The following is a 20,015-nucleotide window of genomic DNA, read 5'->3' on the forward strand; positions in this document are numbered from 1 at the left end:
ATATGCTGATGTTTTTGCGTATGTGCTACCTCTTCATTTTTAAGTTTAGTTTGAAATTTAAAAAAAAAATCCTCTATCATTGTTGCATTAAACTAGTATAGCTTGTGATTTATTTCCTCACCTGGCCAACACTTATATGAATGACATCAGATTTGATGCCCTATTTAGAAAACACAACCTGTGATGATGCTACAGTCAAATCTGACCTCTTCTCCAGGACAGGACCACCAGTGCTCTTGCACTGCATTCATTTATGAAAGTAAATTTATATGAATTTATTATATTATTTTGTCATATCTTCAAATCTACTTTGTAGGTGTGTTTTATTGGTAAATAATAATTTCAAATCCAAGTCAAATTGCAGGCTTGCAAAAGATAAAACCTGCACAACAATTTTTTTTTTCATACCTAAGCCCAACTTCTTGCTACCTGACTTGCACAGGACCGTCACAGAATTTACATTGACCCCAAGTCCAAATTCCATGAGAATATAAGGGTGCCTTACAGAAAAGAAAGGCAAGAGCCAGTGTGACACAGACTTGCCCCTTATCTCGGTATCCCGGGAGGCACCTGTTCATTATTGCAGGAAATGTAGCTATGACTATTGTAAACACTGCATCAGCCCATTGCAGGATAGGCAGTATAAAGCAGCTTGAGTGTGTGCAAAATAAATACAGCATAATATTCACCATTTGCTAAGCAGGCTTTTAATATTTTGATTCTTCCAAGTGACTTGACACCACACTTATATATGAATAAAACATATAACAGTATTAGGATTAATAATAATTCACATTATTATGACAAATTTTATACATTTCTGCCCTATATATTTGGCAATGGCAGCAAAAACCAAAAATACCTGCAGGAAAATGATAGAGTTGCACGAGCATGCTGAACTGACTGATTTCATATGATGGCTGCTTTTTGTCAAGTATATTCTCTGCATGAGAAGATAAAAAGGTGAAAGCAGGACGGTGTCCCTGGAGAGTGTTTTAAAGAAAAGATACTTAAGAGATAGGAACAAACTATTCATGCAGATCAATATTTCCAAATATAGCAGGGCCTATGACACTTAGAGCTTGTGAACAAATGTGACTACATTCACAAAATAACAAATATGCCTTGTACATGTGGCCATGTCTGGAATGGATCATGAAAACAAAGTGTTAGGACAAGCTAGGTTTGCTTATCACATTCTCAAATGCTTGTTTTGGATACATATGCATCTGTTACAACCCTTAATTTTGTTGTTATTATTATTATAATACAGGATTTATACAGTGCCAACAGTTTGCACAGCACTTTACAACGTGAGGGCAGACACTACGGTTACAATACAATTATAGTTAGAGTTCCTTTACCAAGAAGCAGATGTAAAAAAAGGCAGTGGCATTTTTACTGTGTTAATAATGATATACCACCTGGTAAACGGAAATTGTTTACTTGGTTTGGACCTTTACATTTGGTAATGTGGTGGGTCCCCAGTTCCTATTATATTGTTGTAGACAGTAGTAGAATTCCCTCTTACCTTTGCTTATATGAGCTGTGGATTGAGTTCAGCTTCTGATAAGCCATTTTTTGTCCCAAACTCAGTACTAAGTTTCACCAGTAGGTGGCATTTCACCTGTAATTATATCTATGTCTTAAGAGAACAGTAAGGACTCCTTTATATTTGGGATGGGGGCATTAAAAATGTCTGGTTAAGCCATGGCTTTAGCCACCCCCCCCCCCCCCCCCAATTGCCTACCCTTAAGCTGCAAAGTCAGTGGACAGGGGTGTTTACATGCCACAATGATTTGCTTCACTCCCATTGCAAAAATGATTCACCTTGTTGCATTTAGCAGGTTGTGCCACCTTTGAGTGCAACCTATTGAATGGAGATGCATCTCGAATGCCCCACAACCGCTGTTGTGGTGAATCTCATCGCATTTTTTTTAGAGTTCTGCTTTAAAGCGTTTTTGTTTTGCTCTAATATTATAATTAATCGATTATGCTTTTGTTATGATTCAGATTAACCACTTGCCGACCGCCGCACGCAGATGTACGTCAACACAATGGCACGGGCAGGCAAATGGGCGTATCTGTACATCCCTTTAAAATTGCCACCCAGCGCGCGCGCGCCGCGTGGCTCGTGTGCGTGCTCACAGGTTCGGGAACTAAATGTTTCCGGTCGGCCCGCGATTGCGGTCGGCAAAGGCAGAACAGGGGGATGCCTTTGTAATCAAGGCATTCCCCTATTCTGCCTAGTGACACTGTCACTGATGGCTGTTCCCTGTGATCGGGAATGGTCATCAGTGATGTGTCATGTGTAGACACTTGAGGGTGCGAGCAGGAGTGTCAGGACACCCACTAACACACAGCTCCTTTCTCTATCTGAAAAGTAGAGAGCGTACTGACCCTCCTGCTCGCCCCCTCCCCCCCAAGAGGCTTTGTCCACACCGGGGAAAAAGCCTCGCATTACTGTGTGTAGTTACAGACAGAAGAACAGGAAGTGAGGATTTCTCAGAAGAAATAAGGACATTTAAAAGCAAAAAGGAAGGATGAGGTAAGTGAAGGAGAACTGCACGAAGGTAAAAAAAGCTATTTAGGGATTTTTTTTTTCCCTTTACAACCCCTTTAAAGAGAAACTTACTTCTACTATAACACACAGTGCAATAGCATTTTGTTGTCTATAGAGAGGGTGTCACAGTTCTAATCACACCCATCAAAAGGTCTGAGGGGTGTGGTGAACAGGTGTTAGATATATTGTATTATGCTCAGCAGACACACCCTTAATGCCAATTTTTTTAATTACATCTATATTTCCAACTGACAAGGTTTCATAATCTGACAACCAACATGCGAGTATTATTAAACAAAATGAAATGATTTGTTTCAAGCTAAATATTAAATTGATCTTATGCACATATTGCTTAGTAAATCTAATGTGTTTGATAAGTCTCCTAGACCTTGTAATATAGGTGTGTTTAGTAAATAACTAATAGGCACTTTATTCAATTATTTCAACTACAAAAATATGAAACTACATTTTGGACTCCTTCAGGGAACTTGGTCAAACTGTGAATATAGTGGCCTGAAAAGAACTCTAAATTGTTACTACTCATGACTGCCTAATGAAAAATGTATTCTGTAGTTTACAGACAACTAGAGGTTAGGGGTCATTATGCTTCTGGAATCTAACTCTAACCCTTTGAGAGACTGTAGCTCTGAAAAAGATCAAAATGTTTACTTAATATTAACTTCTTAATTCCATTTTTAAATATTACTAAACAAGTAAAAGTAATTTTAATTAAGCTTAACACATTTGAAACTGAATTGCTTTTGTTTTGCCCAGTGGCAGTTTAACTAAGAAATACTGCTTTGTGTATCAAAGTGAACTCTATGGGCTAGATTCACAGAAGAAATACGCCGGAGTATCTACTGATACTCCGGCGTATTTTCAAATTTGCCGCGTTGTATCTTAATTTGTGATTCACAAACAAGATACGACGGCTTTTGGCTAAGATCCGTACGGCTTCGTACGCCTTCGGATCTTAGGCTGCAATACTTCGGCCGCTGGGTGGAGTTTGCATCGTTTTCCAGCGTCGGGTATGCAAATGAGCTTTTACGGCGATCCACAAAGGTTTTCGCGTTCGTTACGTCGTCGCTAGTCGTTTTTTCACGTCGCAAAGTTACGGCTGCTTTAACATGGATTAAATTTAGACGAGCCATGTTAAAGTATGGCCATCGTTCCCGCGTCAAATTAAATTTTTTTTTTTTGCGTAAGACGTCCGGGAATACGAAAGTACGTTACGCACGTCACCGTTCAAAGCACGGCGTGAATTTCAAAACGGAGCATGCGCAGTACGTCCGGCGCGGGAGCGCACCTAATTTAAATGGTACACGCCCCATTTGAATTAGGCGGGCTTGCGCCGGACGCCTTTACGCTACACCGCCGTAAGTTTACACGCAAGTGCTTGGTGAATCGGACGCTTGCGCTGAAAACTTGCGGCGGTGTAACGTATAGACGATACGTTATGCCGCCGCAGTTATATGTGAATCTGGCCCTATGTTTTTGGACCGATTTTTAAAAGAAAAATACACTTAAAATCCAATAAAGAAAACACAAAATAATACTTTTTTTGCAGTCTTCCCTATAGTTTTTTTAACCCTAATGACTCCAAAACATTTTTGTCTGAGTATAAGCATACTGGGTATGTGCACTTGACTGTAATGCATCTTCTAAGTTGTTCAGTTGCTGCAGTCACATAGGAACTCCATTTCATATATGGTTGTCCCAAATTAACCAGATTCTGGATCAGATTTTTCAATTTAATTAGGCCAGTAATGGGATTAGACATCCCCAAATCACCTGAAATCATTCTCCTCCAGAAACTAGATAACGAAAACCTTTAAAAATGCTAAAGGGCTCATTTCTTACATAATCTTAGCAAGAATTGTAATTGCAAGATGTTATAATCAGTCGATGGAGGCATTCAATTAGGTTAAACAAAAATGTAATTAGATTGTGATCAATAATAAACTTTTATGTACCCAGTCAAAATAATCATACCAAGTTAAACAAAAGGCAAGGCCCTTTGATTCAATATATATCAGTGGACTTGCAAAGCTTAGGTAACACCTCTTCTACTGATTCTGGTAACTCTGTCTTGTTTACTACAATTCACTGTTCTTCAGTTCTACTCTTTCCCCTCCCACTCTTTTACTTTTTATACATTATGTGCAGCAATGACATATGATAGGCCATTAGCTTATCACCATGCCTAACTATCTTTACCCTTTTAACTATCTAGTTCACACCATGCAGTCAGTTTCCGGTCAGTTTCCAGTGCAGAAACTGACCGGAAACTGACTGCATGGTGTGAACTAGAGCCATTGGAATACATGGAATACACTGTGCATGCATTTTGTGCAGAAAAAAAGTGCACGGAACTGAACAGAACTGCGTCTGGTGTGAACTAGCACTTATACAGGTTGACTACTGCATAAATAATGTTTTTGACAACGCTGCAATTAAAATATTGTGGCACTTGTCCATTGTAACCAACCAACCAACACCCTATTAATTAAGTTTGCATCTCTCTTTATTCTGTATATTTACATCTGTTGCTATATTTGAACACCACAGGTATCTGTAAGATTGTATTCTTTCTCCCCACAGGATACATTTTTTTAATTGAATAAAAAGATTAAAAGGTAAATGTTTGTGGGAGAGTGTAGATTCTGGATATTCTAGTACCAATAAACAGGTTATGTTGCAAAATAGAAGTAACAGTGCTTAAGCCTGCACAGGCTGGCAAAAGCAGGGTAAATCGGCATAAGTGTGAACCCAGCCTTAAATAGGCAGTCCTTATATCTGTCGTATGTTAATTTTACTTAAAGGGGTTGTAAAGGAATTTTTTCCCCCCCTAAATAGCTCCCTTTACCTTAGTGCAGTCCTCCTTCACTTACCTCATCCTTCAATTTTGCTTTTAAATGTCCTTATTTCTTCTGAGAAATACTCACATCCTGTTCTTCTGTCTGTATACTACACATCGTAATGCAAGGCTTTCTTCCTGGTGTGGAGAAAGCCTCTTGAGGGGGGAGGGGGCGAGCAGGTGTGTCAGGATGCCCACTAACACACAGCTCCTTTCTCTATCTGCAAAGTAGAGAGTGTCCTGACTTGCCTGCTCGCCCCTCCCCCCTTAGAATGCGGAAGTGCCGAATGCAATCAGCGCTGCATTCGGCACACATGCCTCTCAGGTATAAACAGAACGGCGTGGATTATTCACGCCATTCTATTATTGTCAGCCGTACTGGCCACGCTACAATACTGGTACCATCACTCCCACGCTGGACACCAAGCCAGGCTGGAACAGCATGGCCAAGTAACAATTCTCTTTCCTACGTCCATACTGCCATTGTTGGAGACACCCTAAGAGATCTTCCTTGCTGACACACTACACTTCGGAATCCCTTGCTGCTAAACTCAAGCCCTGCAAATGGATAAGTAGAAATTATTTCATTTGTAGTGCCTCTGAAAGACCTGCTACATATCTTGCTTCTAAACATTGCTGTATATAACTCTGGCTTGTTAAATAACAACATACTGCTTGGGACTGCCTGTTGTGTCTGTTTACTGTGGTACATCTTAAAGGAACATACTCCCTCAAATTAGCTGAGCTATATTTGCCTCTCTTATGCAACCATTAGTTGCAATCACAATTCCTAATTACTACGTGTTTGACATAAGTAATTACTTGTTTATGGGCCCGTGCCCTAAGTTACTGAACATGTTTGCCTAAACTTTTCTATGCTAAGGGTTGAAGGTATTTCATACCTACTACCTTAGTGACCTAATGCATTTCTTTATGTTAAAGTGGTATGATGTAGAGAACCCCTAAACTCCTGTTGTCTGATTGGAGTGACGCCTGGGGTCCCGTACTGATAATAACTTGCATACAGAAGTGCATTGGAATCTTCACGTGCATCATATTCTTTTAAGGCTAGGGGTTGGACGCATGTTGTAATACGTTTAGCCTTGGTAGCTCAGCGCATTCCTATATGTGAGAGAAAGATGGTGTAGAGAACCCCCAAACACCTGTTTTCTGATTGGAGTGACGCCTGGGGTCCAATACTGAATTCTCACATAAACATTGAGAAGTGCATTCAAATCCTTGCTATCCGCAGTTGTGGTTCACTCCCATTCACCAGTGTTGTGACATCCTGCACATGTCCATACACTGTGTGAATTTTAGGGCTCATTAAAGTTATCTTGTGTGAGTACCCACTTTTTGTGGATTTTTATAATTTATTAAATTGTCATTGGTAATGCATTAGGTGTGCGTGTATTTTGGGATGTCCCTCGTGCCCTTCACTTTAGAACACCCCATAGCGCTGGAAGTGACTGTGTTTTTCGTGTTAACCAAGCCCAATATTAAACATTAACATCCAACCTTACCTTCTCACAACGAAATAGGCTTTCATTGCAGAGATCTCCTTTTAAAAATGCTAGTGGCCTGGTTTCCATACATATGCAGTGTTTTCAATACTGTTTGAGTAACTGACCAAGAACATACATGTATATGAAGAGTTGTGGCTTTCTGAAAGCCAAATAACTAGCATTGACAAAAGGTAGACAGCTGTGGCAGCTGTCAACCTACATGTTTTAGAATTTTTTGCATTTAAAGTTGTATTAAACCCTAATTTTTTTTTGGTTTAACCTATTGAGCACAATAAAATAAACTTTCCCAAGTAAACTATTTGTTAAAATTCTTACCTCAGCACTTGGAGTTTTCACCTTTCAATGCTTATGGCTCCTGCTCTCTCAGTGAACTTCTGGTCATCACAGGAATGAGTTAACAGAGGACAGTTCAGTCTCAAACCAGTCTGCGATTTTGAAAAAGAGAAGGGGATGAGAAAGGAGGTACAGGGATGTACCTTGCCATCCTAGGCTATGGGATTGTGTGATTCTACTGAAGTACAAGGTATAGAAAGACACAGGTCTTGGCCTTGCATGCAAAGGTAACGACATAGGACTCTGTAAGAGAAAGAAGCCGCCATAAAACAGGAAACTTAAGCAGTGACCATCGAACAAAATTAAACTAGAACATAGACAATGCTCTAGCTAAATATTCAGAAAATATTCATTAAATGATTCAATCATCTCCTTAACCACTTGTGGAGCATACATGAGCAGCGTCCGCATATGAAAACGTTGTTCAAACCACACATGTGAGGTATCGCCACGATTGTTAGAGCGAGAGCAATAATTCTAGCCTTAGATCCCCTCTGTAAATCAAAACATGCTACCTGTAGAATTTTTTAATGTCGCCTATGGAGATTTTTAAGGTTAAACGTTTGTCGCCATTCAATGAGTGGGCGCAACTTTGAAGCGTGATATGTTGGGTATCAATTTATGCACTTGTAAGACCGCTGCACAAATATGACATGACAAAAGTATTGCAATGACGGCCATTTTATTCTCTAGGGTGTTAGAAAAAAAATATATATAATATAATATAATATATATAATGTTTGGGGGTTCTAAGTAATTTTGGGGTTTTAATATTAGTTTAATAAAACGTGTGATCGTAATAGAATCGTAATAGAAAGTGCCAGAATGCTTGCTATCTTTTCTGTAAAAAGTAGTAGTAGCATATACAGTATAAACAGGATTGCCTCCCATAACCATAACAGCTTAAGATGATATGTGTTTAAGGTCAAGATGAATTAATCTGAAAGAGTTGTGTTAGCAATCTGCTTTATTATGAAGCCTGGAAGTTATTACACTGCGTATGTTTTTTGTTTATACATCCACTTATTCAATCACTGGGAAGGCTTTGCAGTACATTAGAAATGGCTTACATCCAAATTAGTACTAAACAGCAAATCATAGAAGTGAAGTACTTAACAGCAGCATGCACAAATGAGGTAGCAGGTAGGAACCGGTTCTTGTAAATACGCTATAAATAAAGTAGAGATGGCTTCATAAGAATGACTGCCGTTCTCGTGAATAATTTTCATAGCACCTTGTAAACACTGACACCTGACTAGGACTTCTATACAACATTTTTGCCTGCGTAAACAGCTAATGTACAATTCTTTTCATAGAAAATAACTTTCAACTCTTCTGATAGTAATATTGTGCTGAGCAAAAAAGCAAAAGATAAAATTAGGAACGATGGTTGGAGAAATTTTTACAAAAAGAGGTGCACACAGAAAGGTTAGCAAGGACGCTCCTTCCTAGTGCTATTGTTTTCTAATAAATGCCATGTTAAAATGCCCACCTAAAACTGATAATTACTATAATTCTTTATAGTGGTTAGATAAATTATGATAATGATAGGTTTTAAGAGCTTGTAAGCATTTCACTGGTAGGGGAGTTCAGACTCCATGTATCTTTCCATAGAGTCCATTTCTTTCTGGTAAAGCAGGAGGAATTTTATTCTTCCTACTGCATTCTCCATTTTGTAAAATAAAGTAAAACTCTAAGACCCTCTAGGAATTAATTGTAAGCTCCATGCAAGTGTATGAGCGGATGGATATACTGTACGGCCACCTACCTCCGAGTCCACCCAGGTCCAGAAAGAATCGTAATTCTTTTTAATTTTTCCAGACCTTAACCTAATGGATCGGATGGCAACCTGATGTAAACAGACACAAGTACATTTGCATCCAGCAACCCATAGATCCAACATGGGTCCACCGCAGTCTGCTGTAAAATGTGGACCAAAAACAAAAAAGTGACATCCATTCTGTTCAGCTCTAGTTCAGCAGGAGATCCACGAGCAGGAGACAAGTGGAGTGTGCCCATGGGAAAGGACTGTTAAACACTTTGGAAGGCTGGCATTATCTTTACAATACTAAAATATAGGTTTTCACGTAGATTTGTGAATGCAGACATCTTATTGTAAATAATATTTATTTGTATATGCTAATATTAGGGTCTAATGCACACTAGGGCTTTATACGTGCTTTTCTCCTGGCAGGACTGGCAGGAAAAAAACAGTTAAAAAACGCTCCTAAGCCATGTGTTTTTATGCACGTTTAGGCGCATTAAGGCCTCGTACACACGATAGGTTAAACAGAGGACAACGGTCTGATGGACCGCTTTCATCGGTCAAAACCGATCGTGTGTGGGCCCCATAGGTTATTTAACCATCGGTTAAAAAAAAGCCAACTTGCTTTAAATTTAACCGATGGATTCCTAACCGATAGAAAAAAACGATCGTTAGTAGGCACAACCATCACGATCGTTTTTTTAACCGATGGTGTGTAGGTGCGACGGACCATCAGTCAGCTTCATCGGTTAACTGATGAAAACGGTCCATCAGACCGTTCTCATCGGATGGGCCGATCGTGTGTATGCGGCTTTAGAGCTTGGACATTTATTCATTTAATTTTATTGGTCAGAATATTATTTTATTCTGGTCAGTGAATTGATAAAAATGCTGAAGCACTAAAAGAGCCTAGCACTAATGCCCTGTACACACGATCGGTCAATCTGTTTTTTTCATCAGTTAACCGATGAAGCTGACTGATGGTCAGTCGTGCCTACACACCATCGGTTAAAAAAAACGATTGTGTCAGTACGCGGTCACGTAAACCATGTATGACGGCACTACAAAGGGGAAGTTCAAATCCAATGGCGCCACCCTTGGGGCTGCTTTAGCTGATTTTGTATTAGTAAAAGAAGTTTCGCGCTTTTCTGTCTGTTACAGCGTGATGAATGTGCTATCTCCATAACGAACGCTAGTTTTACCAGAACGAGCGCTCCCGTCCCCTAATTTAGTCTGAGCATGTGTGGATTTTTAACCGATGAACGTGCCTACAAATGATCGTTTTTTTTTCTATCGGTTAGGTATCCATCGGTTAATTTTAAAACAAGTTTAAAAAATTTTGACCGATGGATAAATAACCAATGGGGCCTACACACGATCGGTTTGGTCTGATGAAAACGGTTCATCAGACCGTTCTCATCGGATTGACCGATCGTGTGTACGTGGCATAACGGTGTTTAGACGCGTTTGCAAGTGTTTACCCATATTTGGGCACATCAGCGTTTTTCTTATGCTCAAAAGCTCCTCTCCTGAATACACAAGCAATGTTTTTTTTTTTTTTTTCTGCCTCTAAACTCCCCCGACTCTAAACGCTAACTTTAAATGCCTATAGTGTGCATGGACATATAGGTTAACATGGAGGGGAGTTTAGAGGCAGAGGAAAAAAAATCTCAAATGCCTGTAAAAGCAGCATTTTTAAGCGTGTGGATAATGCCTTAAATGGAATGAATTTCTGTTTAGAGTTTTTGGTTAGATGAACGGGCCTTACTCTTTTACCTGTAAGGCAACTATCTGAATGTTGCATGCTACTCTGCTCTTTCTTGGGTCTTCTGCTATCTATCTATTTATCTACAATATCTATAGATCTATCTATCTCTTCTCACCTTCAGTGTCACCTATGCTCTATCTCCTCTGCTCCTTTTTTCCATTGGGGTAACTCAAGGCTCTTGAGTCCTCGATCTCCTCATGTATCACACATATGTCGCACCATTTCCACAAACTCAATCTTTCTAAAACTGAGCTTGTAATATTTCCTGCTCCCCAATCCCCCCCCCCCCATTCATGGCTTTACCATTGAGATCAATAGCAAAATTATTGGTCCCTTCCCTTATGCCAAGGTTTTAGGTGTAATCCTAGACTCTGACCTCTCGGGACCCTTTTAGGGCCCACATCCAATCACTAGCTAAACTTTGCTTCCTTACCTTCGTAACTTTTCTAGAATTTGCCCCTTCCTAACTAATGACACCACAAAACAATCTGTTCACTCCCTGAATATCTCCTGCTTTGACTACTGCAACTCCCTCCTAACTGACCGACCTTTGCACAGGCTATCCCCCTTTCAGTCTAACATGAATGCTGAGGCTGGACTAGTACTCCACACTAACCAATCTGTGGCTTCTGACCCTCTCTCATCCCCTGGAACTCTACTTAAGTTTGTCAGGTTAGCTTCTACCCTCTCTGCCTTTAGGCGATACCTGAAAACCCATTTATTCAGGGAAGCCTTCCCCACCTCTGCCTAAAAACTGCATGGCCACTTCCATCAGATCATCCTCTACAGCTATTATTTTTTGCCACCTCTGCCTCCCTTGGTATTATAAACTCTCTGAGCGGGCCCTTCCTAATCCTTCTGTATTGAGTCATATTGTAATTGTACTGTCTCCCATATATTGTAAAGCATTGCTCAGGCTGCGCAGTACAAACTGTTGGTGCTATATAAATCCTGTATATTAATAATAATAATAATAATAATAATAATAATAATAATATAATAATGTTAGCAGTTCTATTTTTGGACATCACTCTGTTCAAGGTTTAAGACGTACAGTATCTAAATCCCATGCAATTTAATATATTGCAGCTCACTAGTCCTTATATGTGGTGACTCCATTAGTTCAACTTTTTCAGGCTTTTGCCCCTATTTTCATTCTTCCAATAAATTATTTGCTAGTGATAACACACTTCATAGAGTGACAACGCTTATGCACTGCATTGTGACTGCGGAAGAGCAGTGTTGTTTTCTATGCTGCTCTCCTGATTTGGACTAAATGCACTTCTTACTCTCCTCATCTACATTACATGGGGGGGGGGGTCCCCTGTAGTTCAAAGCAGATAGCTGGGGAGTCTGATATTCAGTTCAGTGCACAGAAAGTTACAAGGACAGAATATTTCTGGCAAGATCAACAGGTGTTTTGTTTGTACTTGCAGATGATCTACTTAACCTGAAAAAGAAACCTAGTTCAGTCATCATGTTTAAGTAATGCTAAGATATATTTAATATCCAAGGTATGTCACAATATAACATTTATGAAAATTTGCTGTGACAAGCAAAAAATGCTAGAATTATGACAGAGATAAGGACAGAAAAATATCCAATATTTGAATATTTATACAATATGTAAACACCATTCCTGTTCTCCCTTGATTTGTTTTACATGCTTTCCAAATGTACAGATCTTAGATCTTCTTACTACCCAGCATTTGCACAGTGAATGACTACCATTTACAGACATAGTAGTAAGGACCTCAGGCTTTTCATGACAAACATTTTGCATCATGATCAAATAATTGTTTAGCTAATACTGCCTGCATTGCTTCACTCATAAGTTATTGTTTCAACAAGTGTCAGTCATATTGTTTTATAGACAATATTTTGTGGTCGGAGGTGGGATTTGATGCAGGTAAAAATATACTGAATTCTCTACCTATTGTATATGTGTACATGCCAGCTCTGCCACTGGCAACAAAAGTGCCAATATTCCATAGAAAGTGCTTTGTAATATCTGTTTGATAAGCGCTAAAAAAAAAATCAGTTGAACATGTGAGAGTCAGAGGTGTCTAGTGTCCTATGTGCACTTCATGTGCTATTTCAAAGAGTCTTTCTAGTTATTCTTATCTTAAAAAATAGAACCTGTTTTAAATTTTTCTTATGGTTAAAAAAAGATAGAAAAAAACGATTGTCTGTGGGAAAATCCATTGGTCAAAAATCCACGCATGCTCAGAATCAAGTCGACGCATGCTCGGAAGCATTGAACTTAATTTTTCTCAGCACGTCGTCGTGTTTTACGTCACCGCGTTGGACACGATCGGATTTTTAACCGATGGTGTGTAGGCAAGACTGATGAAAGTCAGCTTCATCGGATATCTGATGAAAAAATCCATCGGCCCGTTTTCATCAGACGAACCGATCGTGTGTACAGAGCATTAGAGTGGGTATGGTTTAGTAGTTTGGAAAAATTACATTGGACAGGATTGGCATCACTCAAAAATGCTGTGTGCTGGCAACTTACACCAGAAGTTGCTAGACATGTGCACATTGAAATATTTTGTTTCAGAATTTCGTTTTCGTCCGAAAAATATAATTATTTAGTTACTTCCAAAATTCATTTTTATTTATTTTGTTTCGTAAAAAAATGCATTCGTCTGAAAATCCGAATTAATTAAGGTTGAATCTGTCGTACACACGATCAGTCCATCCGATGAGAATGGTCTGATGGGCCGTTTTCATCGGTCCAAACTGATCGTGTGTGGGCACCATCGATTAGTTAACCTTCGGTCAAAAAAATAGGAACTTGCTTTAAAATTGAACCGATGGACGCCTAACCGATAGGTCATAACCGACCGTTAGTATGCGAAAGCATAGGTTAAAAACCCACGCATGCTCAGAATCAAGTTGACGCATGCTTGGAAGCATTGAACTTCATTTTTTTCAGCATGTCGTTGTGTTTTACGTCACCGCGTTGTGACACGATTGGTTAACGGACGGACGGACCATCAGTCAGCTTCATCGGTTAACCGATGACAACGGTCCTTCGGACCGTTCTCATCATGTGGACTGATCGTGTGTACGAGGCCTAAGAGTAATGAGAGAATTTCAAATATTCCACAATAACCAGAAATACTGGGGTTGATTTACTAAAACTAGAGATTGCAAAATATTGTACAGCCGTGTATGGTAGCCAATCGGCTTCTAATTTCAGCTTATTTAATTAAACTTTTGGCAAAAAAAAAATTGAAGATGATTTGTATCTTTGCTGAGCTGTACCAGGTTTTGTACTTTGCAGTTTTAGCAAATCAACCCCACTGTATACTGTTGATGGCTCCAACAGAACTAGTAAAAAAAAGAAATACATGCTCTATGTTTTAACTTGTGAACATTTCAAAATTATAATATTAAAACGCAACCTTATAATAGTCCTACTTTAACCTGGCCAACATATATGTCCTTTTAAAAAATGTAAAAAAAGCAACCTCATTGAATAGATTGATCTCCTAGGGTAATTGTACATGAAACTATGGCAATAGCTGTACTACTTTCACACCAAAACTAGTTACGCACATTTCATGTAGTTCATTGTAAGAACCAGACATAATGTTATAATTAAAAGCTGTCATTGTAGCACATGTAAGATAGAAACAAATTACATTTCCCTAACATAACGTATCACACTGACTATTCACCCCTCTGACTCTCATTATGTGATTATAAATATTTAAACACTGTGAAGAAGAATGCAAGTTTAAAAAGCATTGTCTACCAAGACCTCTAGCATAAAGCCAAGGAACTAATTGGATTCACACTTGCCATTATTGAGGTGACTTTGATTTTTAAATGTAAATGATTGTAGGGGGTTTTTTCAAGCCGATGCAATTTCAGATATACTGAACTGCTAATCTGCTATTGAACTTTTTAATAAGTGTAAGCACGGTATATGTATCTGAAACTACAGAAGCATCATGCTGAACTTTTCGTGATTATTACATTTTGTGTTGAAAAAAAAAAGATCGTAGAAACAAATGAATGCTATTTTGCACTTTAAAATGAAAAAGAGAAACGGTCTGAAAACTGCCCCCTGTCATGATACACCTCCATCCCCATAATACATGAAGTACAAACAATGGCCCGTGGGACTTTAAATTAGGTGATCATGATGATCAAAGCAAGTAAACAAGGTGTATAAATGTATAAGGTCTCAAAATATATTGGAATAGTGTAAACATCATCCTGAAACGGCATGGATGGCAGGTTCATAAAAGCAGCATAGCACAAATTTCCTCCAAACATAACCATAGTAGTATACAGTAATGGTGGTACAGGTATATATATTACACTCTATAACACAACACGTTTCGCAAACTCTACTCGCTTCTTCATGGGTGGATGTGTATATCCCATGTCTTTAAAAATATAAGTAAGGTATAATTGGAGTATAGGTTATGGCTGGACAGAGGCATAGAGCCTGAACCAAAAGTTCCATACTTACTTGTCAGATGATTGGTTCCAAGAACTGACCCCCAGCTGGGGGCAGCGGAGGGTGTTCCAAACTTTTAAAAGGACCTGGCAATCTCCATCGTACTCCAAAGTCTCCAAAGTACTGCAATGTCAATATTTTGTTGGAGTTTACCTGCAGTGTGGTAAAAAAAATAAAAATAACACAGGAGCAGCCAGGAAAAGACAGTAAGATTGTATTCAGTTTTCATCTATGCAATTCCCTGGGTTGCAAAAAAAATCTGCATTCAACATTCATTCAAAAAGCATATTTATACTCAACGATCGCCCAGTACACAAACTGCTGCAAAACTAAAGGAAAACCACATGCAACCAAACATGAAAGCAACCCAGAAACAAAAGTTTTTTTACGCGTACCAGTGAAAATGGGCAGTAAAAGAAACCTAAGCACATATGCTCTGACCATTAACCCCTTCAGCGCTGGAAGGTTTACCCCCTTCATGATCAGGATTTTTTTTGCAATATGGCACTGCGTTGCTTTGACTGACAATTGCACGTCCACAAATAGAGCTTTATATTGGTGGTATTTGAGCACCTCTGCGTGTTTTATGTTTTGCGCTATAAACAAAAAAACAATGAAAATTTTGAAAAAAATCGAATATTTTTCACTTTATGCTATAAAACATATCCAATAAAAAAAATGTAAAAACTCAAATGTATTCATCAATTTAGGCCAATATGTATTCTGTTACATGAAAAAAAAAAATAAGTGTAAATTGATTGGTTTGCACAAAAGTTAAAGCGTCTACAAACTTTGAGATATATTTATGGATTTGTTTTATTTTATTTACTGGTAATGGCGGTGATCAGCATTTTTAGCGGGACTGCGGCATTGCGGCAGACAAATCGGACGCCTAACTGACACTTCTGACACTTTTTTGGGGACCAGTGACACTAATACAGTGATCAGTGCTAAAAAGATGCACTGCCACTGTACTAATGACACTGGCAGGGAAGGAGTTACCATCACGGCCGATCAAAGGGTTAAATGTGCTCCTAGGGAGTGCTTTCTAACTGTGTGTGGGATGCTTTGACTGGGGGAAAGAAACACAAGATCTCCATCTTCCCCTCTTACAGAACGGTGGTCTGTCTTGTTTACCGAGTCCGGTGAGACCGATCACAGGGTGCCAGCGAACATTGGGTCCAACATACCCGCTGATTGACTTCCGCTGTGTCCAATCACAGAGGTAGCAGGTCGCCTGTGGTTCACAAGCAGGGCCCAGACCCAGTGAACAAAATCAAGTACAAGTACATAATTTCGTACAGGAGGGCCGCCCTGCCGCAGTATATCTGTGTGAGGCAATCCAGAAGAGGTTCAACAAAAATCTGCCTTAGGCCTATAAAATTCAGATTAAATATGTAAAAAAAAAAAAACTGACATATAGTCAGCTGAAGATATTAAATTATTTTTTGTAATTTAAACTTCTTCTTACCCCCATCATCTCCTGAGCCTTCTTACTGGTCTGTTATTATGATAGGTGGCCGTGTTAATCAAAAGATTAGGTTAGAGAAATGAGAGGCATAGCCAAGCTTCATTTCTACAGCACAGGTCAAAATGTGCATATTGTTCAGCTACCTGTATTTCTCTATCTACTGATTATTTTGACTTTTTCTTATTGAAGACAACCTCTGTTTATACATTTTTGATCATATTCTCAATTTGTATGGCACATATTTGCAATATTTCCTTTTTTTTTAAAACAAGTTAACGTTATGTTTGTTTTGTCCTCACAATATAATTATAGTTGATATGATACATTGGCCACTGGTTTTCCTTAACTACAACAGCATTATGTTTGTCCCTAAGTTGCATACAAAGGTCATCCCCCAGCCCCTGAAATACAAATGGAATCTGCAAAATAGCTGTTTCACAAGTCTTTTTTGCAACTGCTGTTTCTAACTTTTGGCTGAAAATATTAGAAAAGCAGACTCAATGGGCCACTTGGTCTTTTTCTGTCTTGGGTCTTTTATGTTTCTATTTCTTGATGCTAGTTCTAGGACAGTACGATTCTGTGCATCCTATATGGTATATAAAAGCAACTTGCCACGTTGCATAGCTAGGGTGAAAAGATCCATGTCCATAGAGTACAACCAATTAAAAAAAGAAATATGAAAAACCTGCATTCACAGAACCCTAAACCTGCAGCTGATTCAAAGGAAGGCACAAAAACATAAAGCATGCCCAATTATCTCTATTAACTGGCACCTTTAAATAGGTCACCCTAACAAAAGACAGCAGCAAAGTCTTTTAAAAGAAAAGACTGTTGCTTTTTATGTATTTTTTTAAACTCTTAATGGGACTATTGCTGTAAAAGGGTAAATATGAATCAGATAGTATTTTAATAATAGACATGTCAGCTTTTATTAAATAATTTATTTTCTTACTAAAAAATGTAATCATTATGTGCTTTGCTGTTTTATTATTCTGTGATTGTGAAACTATTAATGATTTTCAGGAAACAATTATCTTTCTTTATACAAAAACATTATATTTATTTCACTGTTAGTAAAATAGGCCATCTGTAGTATTCAGCACAATGCTTAAACCTGCAGGCACAATCTTTTTTTCTGATGAATGCAGTTTTGTATTGTTGAGAAATCAGCCGTGTAACAAGAAGTTTTAGCTGAGATGGAAAAGATAAGCACCATCAATTTAATAAAAATACCGAGCCCAGGTTTCATAACAGTAGACGTTTTTTTCTCTCTTACGCATACACCATGATGATGGATGAATTGCCAGTGAGAAGTGGTGAATGTAGATTAGCAGAGCCAAGGTTCTGGTAACTGTAAGTGTAAGGAAGCTCTCTAGAAGCATCTTTACATTTGTAATAGAACTTCTTCTATATTTTATGCAGTGGGGTAAATTATTTTAGAACACTAGAAATTTAAGATGTTTATGAAAAAATAACTAGGTTCTATCATTTAGTGCATCCTGCATTTTTTTATTTTTTTTTGATTTTTTATTGTGGAATACTTTGCCAGAAATTAGATTTATTTTTTTGCATGTCCTTTGATCCAAAAACAAATGTTAAACTACCATACTACCATACTTCTATTTACTGTATTTATTCAGATACCTTGTGAAATCATTTTTGCTATAATAATTTTTTTCATGTTACTGTAAGTATTTCTAGTCTATACTGTAGTAATTACCAGTTCTAAAGCTACAGTGTGTCGCATAACATCCAGGACATGTTTTCTGAAATTCGGATGTATTTTATTTCTTCACTCACCAGCTGGAGCCTCATAACAACACTGAGTTAGCAACAGTGCCAGTAAACATTATTGGTCAACGAGACAGCTAAATCTGTCCAGAAATATATGGTTTACTACTCTTTATGTGCCAAGGTTTCCTTTAGCTTCCAATTATGCCCTGTCATATCTTGACATGCCTAAAAAGCTTGCATGCATTCTTACCTCTTAGTATGCAATTCCCTGGGTTTACAATAATTTTTGTGTCTAGTGCCCTGGATATTTTTTTATTTTTTTATTTAAGCTTACAGTTTTGTTCTTTTCTGATAAAATGAATGGTAAAGAGTAAGGCCCCATACACACGAGAGGATTTGTCCGCAGATACGGTCCAGCGGACCGTATCCGCGGATAAATCCTCTCGAGGATTTCAGAAGATTTCTATGCGATGGCGTGTACACACCATCGCATTGAAATCCCCGCTGAAATCCTCTGCCGATGACGTGTCGCGCCGTCGCCGCGTCATAATAAGGAATTCCACGCATGCGTCAAATCATTACGACGCGTGCGGGGAATCCCTTTGGACGGATGGATCCGGTAAGTCTGTACAGACGAGCGGATCCATCCGTTGGAATGGATTCCAGCAGATGGATTTGTTGAGCATGTCAGCAAATATCCATCTGCTGGAAATCCATCCCAGGGGAGATTTATCTGCGGATAGATATCCGCAGGAGTGTACACACCATAGAATCTATCCGCAGAAACCCATTTGATGGGATTTATCTGCGGATAGATTCTATGGTGTGTATGGGGCCTCACACTCTTAAAAATCCAGGATGTTCCTAAATGCTAAAAATGGCTTGTTGAAGAGAATTTTCATTACTTAAAGTACACACGATCAGTCCACCCGATGAGAACGGTCTGAAGGACGGTTGTCATAGATTAACCGATTAACACACCATAGGCTAAATAACCAATCATGTCAGAATGCGGTGACGTAAAACACGACGTGCTGAAAAAAAACAAAGTGCAATGCTTCCAAGCATGCGTCGACTTGAATCTGAGCATGCATGGATTTTTAACCGATGGTCGTGCTTACTAACAATCGGTTTTGACCTATCGGTTAGGAATCCATGGGTTAATTTTAAAGTAAGTTGGCTTTTTTTTAACCTATGGTTAAATAACTTATGGGGCCCACACACGATCGGTTTTGACCGATGAAAACGGTCCTTCAGACTGTTGTCCTCTGGTTAACCTATCGTGTGTACGAGGCCTTATCATTAGAGTGAGACAAAGATTGGCCTCTCTTTCTAAAAGTGTCCTCTTAGTCTTCTTATTGTAGTACTTAACTTAAAGCAAGAATACAAATAAGGCCCTTGAACTTTTGAACACTAATGTCAGGAGACAACGGCCGGTTAAAAAAAATAACTGCCAACGTTCGGCCCTTGTGTATGTCCATCTGTCTGACAGAAGCGGGCTTCTGTCAGACATGCATG

At 38.7% G+C, this 20,015-nt stretch overlaps 1 protein-coding gene across 6 annotated transcripts in view; it reads left to right on the forward strand.

Annotated features, from left to right (window-relative positions):
• The window catches only part of MAGI2 (membrane associated guanylate kinase, WW and PDZ domain containing 2), a 979,417-nt gene that overhangs the window by 332,070 nt on the left and 627,332 nt on the right, over positions 1–20,015 (forward strand). The window lies entirely within an intron of this gene.

This window comes from Rana temporaria, chromosome 3, assembly GCF_905171775.1.
Source record: "Rana temporaria chromosome 3, aRanTem1.1, whole genome shotgun sequence".
Lineage (NCBI taxonomy): Eukaryota > Metazoa > Chordata > Amphibia > Anura > Ranidae > Rana > Rana temporaria.